The following is a 9,127-nucleotide window of genomic DNA, read 5'->3' as shown; positions in this document are numbered from 1 at the left end:
CACAAGATAATCTTACCTGTTGCTGACTGAGATCCCAAACTACTAAAGAATGAAGCCTAAAGAATAAAGTCTCACTCCCTCCCTCTCCCTCACTCCCTCCCTCTCTCTCTCCCCTCTCCCGCTCCCCCTCCCCCTCCCCCCCCCTCTCTCTCTCTTGCTCAACTGGCTCCGTCACAAAATTCTAAAGAATAAAGCCTAAAGAATAAAGTCTAAAGAATTCCGCAGACACTCAATGCCCAAATTCATTTAAATGGGGAAAACTAATACTTTTGAAAATTCGACAATTCTGCAAAAAGTACAAGTTTTTCAAATGTCAAAAGCAATAGCACACGTACTACTGCGAAAGCGATCATAATGAGGTGTAACATGTTGAAATCGGTTGAAACGTTAAGGAGTTGAAACTGGCTAAATGGAAAATCATGGAAAATATAATAATAAAAAATACGTGAAATACAAGAACATATAGTGCCTGCGTGACATCACACAGACACTCAATGATACATTTCAATTGATCTAGATGTGAAGTAGAAAAAAATGCTGTATATAAATGTATGAAATATGATACAATATGTTTTCTTGTTTACATTATTGACAATATTGAATGTACCGTGTTTTAATAAGTTGTCAGTGTCAGATATGTAAATGAATTAGAAAAGAATAGGTCTGCTATTGGACTGCTGCAGTTCTTACAAAGTAGAATTACCCATAAGGTGACAAAAAAGAGGATAAAATTAAGCAATTTAAATGCGTCTGTGCTTGTTGTCTTGCCATTGTGAGAAACGCAATTCGCAAAACCAGGCATGTTTGTATAGTCAACTGCAACATAAAAAGAAAAGGATGATAATATAACAACCAAAACAAAAGACATGCATGAAAAATAAAGTTTTAGAGCGAAAATATACTTTGATTTAATATAAATATAGGCTACACAATATACAGTATAACCTATATGACCAGAATAAAGGTGCAGAACTAGCAGTGCAAACGATGTAACTCAATCAACTATTTTTTAAATACTGGTCCACTGTCTATCTAATACAGGGAGTTGGATCTTGCACTTTTATTTTTTATTTTTGGATCTTGCACACCCATTTTTCACTTAGTTGAACAATATTTTAATACAACCATTAGATAGCGCCATTGAGTCACAGAGGCTACATTTTGTACAGTAAAACTAAACAGCATTTCTTCAGCGCAGGCCATCGTGGGGAGATGTTATTATAGTAATATAGATGTTGATGCACCATTCAGTTATAAAACATTTAAATAGCTCAATGAGTAACAGAAAAAAAGATGATTTACTAAAATGCTGACCATTCTGAGGTATAGTCACTATTCACACTAACATTTACAACAATTGGCCTGTTTGTGTGTGCCTTTTTCTACTGGCAAAGTCAAAATGTACTCTGTTTTGAGAATGTATTATATTTATATATTCAGTAAGCTTAAATGAGGATGTTGTATAGTAAATGCATTCCCTAATGTACACCTGAATTGCTGATATGTTATAAACTGTTGGTCAAAGGGGAGACATGAAGATTTAACCTTTTGACGACCTTGAAATAATGAGCTTATCCCTGCAGTGAATTGCTTAGACCATAATTAACCAGCTGACTAACATTTTATGCAGTTTTTTGATGGGTTGGGAACAATAATTGCTGATGTTCTTATCTCAGGTGAGGAAAGGACGGTAAAGGGTCGGAAAAAGGCTGTGGATAAGAATTTTTGTAAGGAGTGGGCATAAAACCATTGTGCTATTTGTATCTAAATCCTGTGAATACTCATGTTGTTGTGATTGCGTCAGTGGCTGTGCTAGTTTTGGTTTCACCACACAGACAGACCTCCTGCTGGTGCCCAGAGTCAGGACTAAACATGGAAAAGGGAGTTTCAGTTTCAGTTTTATGCGGCTAAAATGTGAGATGTGAGAAAAGCCTATGATAGTGTACAAATCAGACTCAACATGTTGATAACTGAAAGATTGTTTCTGCGATCGATTGTGTTTGCAATCGCAAACAGAAGTAATGGAACAAAGCATTGCTGAAAAAGGAGCTACTTTATAATATTAATTTTGACAAAGAAATCAAAGAATCAATAACAATAAAAGCAAAAAAAAAGCATGAATAAAATAATACAAATTACCATATTAAGAAGGTATGAAGAAGAAAACAATATAAAATAAAAGGGCAAATTTCCAGTGAATTTCAAAAATGCACGTGATTTAAATCTATTATGTATTTTTTTTTTAACTCAGTGTTAGTATTAATGGGAAAAAGGGGAATATAATATAAGATTGCTCTTTTTTCTTTAAATTCATTTTTGTTTTATTTTATAGTACTGTTTATGAAATAAGTAAATAAACACAGTATGATTAATTATGATTGATTTTCTTCTTTTTTTTCTCCTCTAATTATTTTACCTTTATTTTACATATCTCTCTTGTTCTGTAAATCACAAATTCCCATTGACCCGTACATACATACAACCTCTACCAAAACCTGTCCTCAACTTCAGGTTTCAAGCCACCGAGTCAGAAAATGCAATTTAGAAAGACATTTGTGCAAGAATAACCGAATCAAACCAATATGCTGCGTGCACAAAAACGAGATAGTTAAAATGGAGCAGTGTGGCCCTAAAACCACACGTTCATGGTCCGTTTGACAGAGTCTTCTGCTTCATGGTAATTAATCTTGTGCACATTCGAGCTCACACAACACAATTAGTCCATGTCACAGCCTGCTTTTGTCCCTGCCCAATGTCTGATTTTCTTGCTTTGTTAAACCCACTGTTATGTCACAAAGTGGTGGAGTGAACACAACATGGAGCAGGGTTCAGACACTTTCACCACATAAAGTATCCTCTTCTCACACAAACTTACTTCATTTCTTCTTTCCTCTTTGGTCCATGTTCTTGTGTCTGACGCAGGGTGGTCAAACGTTTAGTGTTGTCACCATACAAAAAGGTCAAACTTTATTTTGAAGAGAAAGGCTCGATATTCCACACTGATTTCAATGCCACAATGGTGTCATTTCCAATCATTATACTTTCTTTTTGCTACCATGTGGTCTTTGTGTTACCATGTGGTAACTGATTATTCTACATTTTAATACAATTTTCAGAGGCTTAGAAATCTATACTAAAATAGTATCATAACTATATATACAGATATTTACAGTCCTATGATCCTTCAGCATGCCACATGTTTCTAGATTTTAGATTAGATTCAACTTTATTGTCATTGCACAGAGTACAGGTACTAAGACAACGAAATGCAGTTAGCATCAACCAGAAGTGCAAAACAGCAGTTAAAGTGCAGAGTATGTAAAGTGAATCAGTGAATAAATACAGAATGTACAGTAGGGGGCAGTATGGGGTATGAGCAGTAAAAGTAGAAACTGACAGGAGGACTGGCAGCAGTAGAGGGAGGTGCAGATGATGAGTAAGAAGAGATGAAGAAGAATACACATAATATACAGTTCAGTGCAAGGTTCAGTGGCAGTCTACAGTCTCCGTATGTGCATGTCTGTGTGTGTGTGTGTGGGGGGAACATTGAGGTTGAGAGTTCAGCAGGATGACCGCTGCAGGGAGGAAGCTTTTCCTGAACCTGCTGGTCCGGGAACGGAGCGCCCTGTAGCGCCTTCCGGAGGGGAGGAGGGCAAACAGTTGGTGGCTGGGGTGAGAGCTGTCTCTGACGATGCTGCGCGCCCTCCGCAGGCACCTCTTGCTCTGGACAGTCTCAATGGAGGGGAGTGAGGAACCTGTGATGCGTTGGGCGGTTTTCACCACCCTCTGGAGTGACTTCCAGTCCGCAGCAGAGCAGCTGCCATACCATACTGAGACACAGTTGTTAAGGATGCTCTCGATGGTGCAGCGGTAAAAGTTCACCAAGATCAGAGGAGACAGATGGGCCTTCTTCAACCTTCTCAGGAAGAAGAGACGCTGGTGTGCCTTCTTGACCAGGGTTGAGGTGTTGAGAGACCAAGAGAGATCCTCAGAGATGTGGACACCCAGGAACTTGAAGCTGGTGACACGCTCAACCTCCGTCCCGTCGATAAGGATGGGTGTGTGTGTGCAACTCTTCTTCCTGAAGTCCACGATGAGCTCTTTGGTCTTCTTGGTATTGAGAGCCAGGTTGTTGGTGGCGCACCACTCTGCCAGATGCTGAACCTCTTCTCTATACGCCGTCTCATCGTTGTTGCTGATGAGGCCAACCACCGTTGTGTCGTCTGCAAACTTGACAATGGTATTAGAACCATGTACAGGTGTGCAGTCGTAGGTGAAGAGGGAGTAGAGGAGAGGACTCAGCACACAGCCCTGTGGGACGCCGGTGTTCAGGATGAGTGTAGAGGAAGTGTGGTTTTCCAGCCTAACAAACTGGGGTCTGTTGGTTAGAAAGTCCAGAACCCAGTTGCAGAGGGAAGCATCGATACCCAGGTCAATGAGTTTGGTAATCAGTTTGGAGGGGATGATGGTGTTGAATGCTGAGCTAAAGTCAATGAACAGCATTCTCACATAGGTGTTGTTATTGTCCAGGTGAGCAAGGGCGGAGTGTAGTGCCGTAGAGATGGCATCCTCCGTGCTCCTATTCTGGCGGTAGGCAAATTGGAAGGGGTCCAGTGTGGGTGGTAGGCAGGTTAATTTACCTTTAGAAAAAAAGGATAAATGGTACTTGATTGTAGCTCAGAAGGTGATGTATAACATGCACAACAACAACAACAACAACAACAACAACAACAACAACAACAACAACAAAACAAAATGAAATCAGGCGGAAATAATGCCCAAAAATGCTTTAGGTCCCCAAGGGGTAAGACTAACCACTCACAGAAATATTTTTCTTATAGAAATAATTATCCTTATTTATTTTAATAGTTGCAATATTGACTACTTTTAACCCGTCCCCAATAGTTAATTACTTAATATATAGTTAAACACTTTTGTTAATTTATAATATTTCGACTGTCAACTCTTTCAGTGCCTTTGTCCTGAATTTTCACTCACTGTACTTGCATTTTTTATCCCTATCTTCAGCAGTGACTGGATATTGACCAGTCTACATGGATTGCATGATAAGATAAGATAAGCCTTTATTTGTCCCACAATGGGGAAATTCCATTGTTGCAACACAGATTAGGTATAGGAGTATAATAAAAAAAATCAGATAACTTATAAAAAAAACACCCTTGTAGAAAAGCTCTTATAAAAAACTCTTATACTCTTAATAAAAATAATAATAACAATAATAACACTCTTATTTACAGCTCATGTAAATTAACATATTCATTCAAATATTCTATGGACAGAGAATATTGCACCAGGATGATTGACACTATGTCACAGTATTGCACATGATTATGACCAGTGTTGGGAAAGTTCACTTTCTACATGAACTAGTTCAGTTCATAGTTCATACATTTTAAAATGAACTAGTTCAGTTCATAGTTCATAATTCATTTTTTTTTTCTTCAAAAGTTCACAGCACCAAAAAATGAGCTAGTTCAGTTATTTTTTTCAATATTGTGCAATAATTGTTCTAAATTATTTCCACAGCCCATATACAACCACAGGCAGCAATTATTTTATTAGTTTAATGCTGAAAATATGTGCATACGTGCAGTCAGATTTCATCTTCATATCCAATTTTGAATTCTCACCCAGGATTTACACTCACATTGAAGGGACAGCCTTCCCCCATTTGTTGCTGTCCATTCAGCCCACACTAGCAGCAGTTAGGGAAAACTTGCTGGGCATAGTTTGCACAGAAATGTTAGATTGTTCCCATCCTCACTGACCTTATCTTAAAACTCACGTAAATGGTCGTAGAAGGACTCCTGCTGCTCTGTTGCCGTTCACAGACATCAGAATGAACGCGTTCATATTATCGTTCGTCAGCAGTAATACCGTTTGTTCAGTTCACGTTCACCAAAATTATGAACGCGTTCATGAACTTTCGTTCAATGAACGCGTTCAGGTACAAAACTGATTATGACAGTATTGCACATGGATATGGCAGTATTGCACATGATGAATGACACATGTTCAGGGCTAGCAGTGTTTGTTATAAAGTCTGACAGCAGCAGGAAGGAAAGACCTTAGAAACCTTTCCTTCACACAGCGAGGGTGGATCAGTCTCTCACTGAAGCTGCTCTCCAGAGCGGACAGAGTGTCCTGCAGGGGGTGAGATTCATGGTCCAGCATGGATGTGAATTTGGCCAAGACCCTTCTGTCCCCCACCTCCTGCACCGAGTCAAGAGCACAGCCCAGGACGGAGCTGGACTTCTTGATGACTTTGTCCAGCTTCCTCCTCTCCCTCTCTGTGATGCTGCTGCTCCAGCAGGCCACACTGTACAGGAGGGCTGATGCCACCACAGAGTCGTAGAATGTCTTCAGGAGTGGCTCTGTCACTCCAAAAGACTTCCTCAGGAGGTAGAGCCAACTCTGGCTCTTCCTGTACAATGTGTCTGTGTTATGAGTCCAGTCCAGTTTGTGGTTCAGATGAACATCCAGGTACTTGTATGAGTCCACTCTCTCAATGTCCCGTCCCTGGATGTTCACTGGTGAGGGGGCAGCAGAGTGGCGTCTGCTGAGTATTCTGATAGTATTCACTCAAGCACCATCATCATTAATTCCCCTGTGCTGCCTCTAAAACACTGTTTCTTTACAGTAATAAGGGTTTCTACATTCTATACTGTGCGTTAAAACCATGCACTATTGCTTGATGTGATAAATAAATTAGTCTAAATCCAATTCATTTTTCATGGCAGTAGATTTTCTTTGCTTATTAAAATGATTAAAAATTAATTATCTGATTTACAGCTTGATGAAACAGGCTAAGACTCTATTTCTGTAGGGAATTCTTTATTATTGGTTTGGTAAATTTGGAAATGGCTATTCTCAGTAAAATAGTTGTAACAAATGTATGTTTCACTCAAAAAACAAACACCAAATTTAGTAGAGTTGCATTTTTTATTTTTTATTACTTTTGTTTAGGGCTTTTCTTACATGGGATTATCACTGCAAATTGTCTGCATATGGCATATACATCTTTAATGTGGTTAATTTATTAATTTAAATATTTGCAATTGCAGACCATTATCCATTGCTTCCCCCTTTTGATCTCATATTCCCAATAGTCGTGTAAGAGTCTATCAAAGCAGTAAAAAACATTAAATGTAATTGAGCCAGAAAGACCGAACATCAGGAGAATAATAACAGTCAACAGCAATTTGTACCTACATTCAGAATACTAAGAGTAAACAAACCTGCTGGGGCTTAAAGGTGCACTGTGGAACTTTTCTGGTGCGGGGCCGCTGGAATGTTCTGGTATGGCATTCAACTTATCTATGTTCAACCTCTACATGCTGCCGTTAGGTCAGTTGATACACAGCAAAAATGTGTCCTCTCACAATTATGCAGACGGCACTCAGATCTATGTTTCACTGTCGGCAGGTGACTATGGACCAGTGGATTCACTCTGTCACTGCATCCAACAGATCAGTGTGTGGATGCAAAACAACTTTCTCCAGCTGAATTCAGACAAGACTGAAATCATCGTTTTTGGCCAAAGAAACAAAGAGAAAGTGTTAACAGTCACCTCCAGAGTCTCACTCTAAAACCTACAAACCAAATCTGGGAGTAATAATGGACTCAGACTTGAACTGTAACGGCCACGTCAAATCAATAACATCAGCAGCTTTTTACCATCTAAAAACATTCCAAAAGTTTAGTGTCTAAACCAGATTTGGTGTCTAAACCTGCGTTTGTCTCCAGTAGATTAGACTACTGTAACGGCCTGCTCACTGGCCTCTCCAAACGAGCTGTAAAACAGCTGCAGTACATCCAGAACGCTGCTGCTCGGGTCCTGACTAGAACCAGGAAGTATGATCACATTATTCCTGTTCTCAGGTCTCTGCACTGGGTCCTGTGGCTCAGAGAATAGACTTTAAAGCAGCTCGGCTTGTGTACAAGTCTCTCCATGGCCTAGCACCAAAGTACATCTCAGACATGTTAGTGTCATGTGAACCATCTCGGACTCTAAGGACCTCAGGGACCGGTCTCCTGCTGGTGCCAGAGTCAGGAATAAACATGGGGAATCTGTGTTTCAGTTTTATGCAGCTAAAATCTGGAACAGTCTTTCTGAAGATGTGAGACAGGCTTCTACTCCAACAATGTTCAAATCTAAGCTAAAAACAGTTTTGTTTAGCTGTGCATGTGACTGAAAGGATTTTCTTTGCACTCTTCTCTTTTATGTCCTCAACTGTTTTGTGATTTCTGTCATGTCTTTGTTATTTTTATGCATTTTCCCCCTGTTGTGTGAAACACTTTGGATTGCCTTGTGTATGACTTGTGCTCTTCAAATAAATGCACTGTGAGGCGGGCGCCACAGATTGGACTTGTAACTTGCCTGGTGGCATCACCTGCTTGTCTCCATGGAGATAGGTCGGTGTAATCCCTCATTCATTCTTGGTTCTCTTCTCCTCCTCCTCTCAACAGAGTGAAGAGAACCAAGAAGCAGGACAAAAGGGAAACTGAACAGAGAAGGAAGAGTGTTTCTATCCCTTATGTGTCTGGCCTGTCGGAAAAACTGCAGAGAATTTTTAGACAACACGAAGTCCCTGTTTATTTTAAACCAGGAAACACTTTAAGACAAAAACTGGTTCACCCAAAGGACAAATTGCCGACTCAAAAACAGAGCAATGTAGTTTATTCGATCCAATGCAGTGAAGAAAGTTGTAAAGAACGTTACATAGGTGAGACGAAACAGCCTCTACACAAGAGGCTTTATCAGCACAGAAGAAATACTAGTTCAGGACCTCAGAGCGCCGTGCATCTCCACCTTGAAGCCTCTAATCACTCGTTTGAAGACGGTGAGGTGAAGGTTTTAAGCAGGGAGAAAAGATGGTTTGAAAGAGGAGTCAAGGAAGCTATTTTTGTTAAAAAAGAAAGACCTTCTTTAAACAGAAATGGAGGGCTTAGGTTTAATCTTCCTGTTATCTATAATGGGTTACTGAACCCCTGGAAAGGTAAAGGACCAGGGAATTCAAATGCTAATCAGGTACTCAGGGTGTTTGAGCCAGGGTCTCACTAAGACAAAGAGGTTTTAACAGCCCATTAAGATTCTGAATAGGCT

At 39.8% G+C, this 9,127-nt stretch overlaps 1 protein-coding gene across 1 annotated transcript in view; it reads left to right on the top strand.

Annotated features, from left to right (window-relative positions):
• Window positions 1-533: 533 nt before the first annotated feature.
• Window positions 534-9,127, top strand: part of LOC140362888 (6-phosphofructo-2-kinase/fructose-2,6-bisphosphatase 2-like) — a 144,159-nt gene continuing 135,565 nt past the window's right edge. The window contains exon 1 of the mRNA XM_072449167.1: window positions 534-539. The gene's annotated coding sequence lies outside the window, so the exon portion shown is untranslated. The remainder of the gene's footprint in view (window positions 540-9,127) is intronic.

This window comes from Eucyclogobius newberryi, unplaced genomic scaffold (genome assembly GCF_026437365.1).
Source record: "Eucyclogobius newberryi isolate DKJ021-1_F unplaced genomic scaffold, fEucNew1.0.hap1 SCAF_17, whole genome shotgun sequence".
Taxonomy (NCBI): Eukaryota; Metazoa; Chordata; class Actinopteri; order Gobiiformes; family Gobiidae; genus Eucyclogobius; species Eucyclogobius newberryi.
Note: the sequence above shows the minus strand (reverse complement) of the source record. Positions and strands in the feature narration are given on the sequence as shown.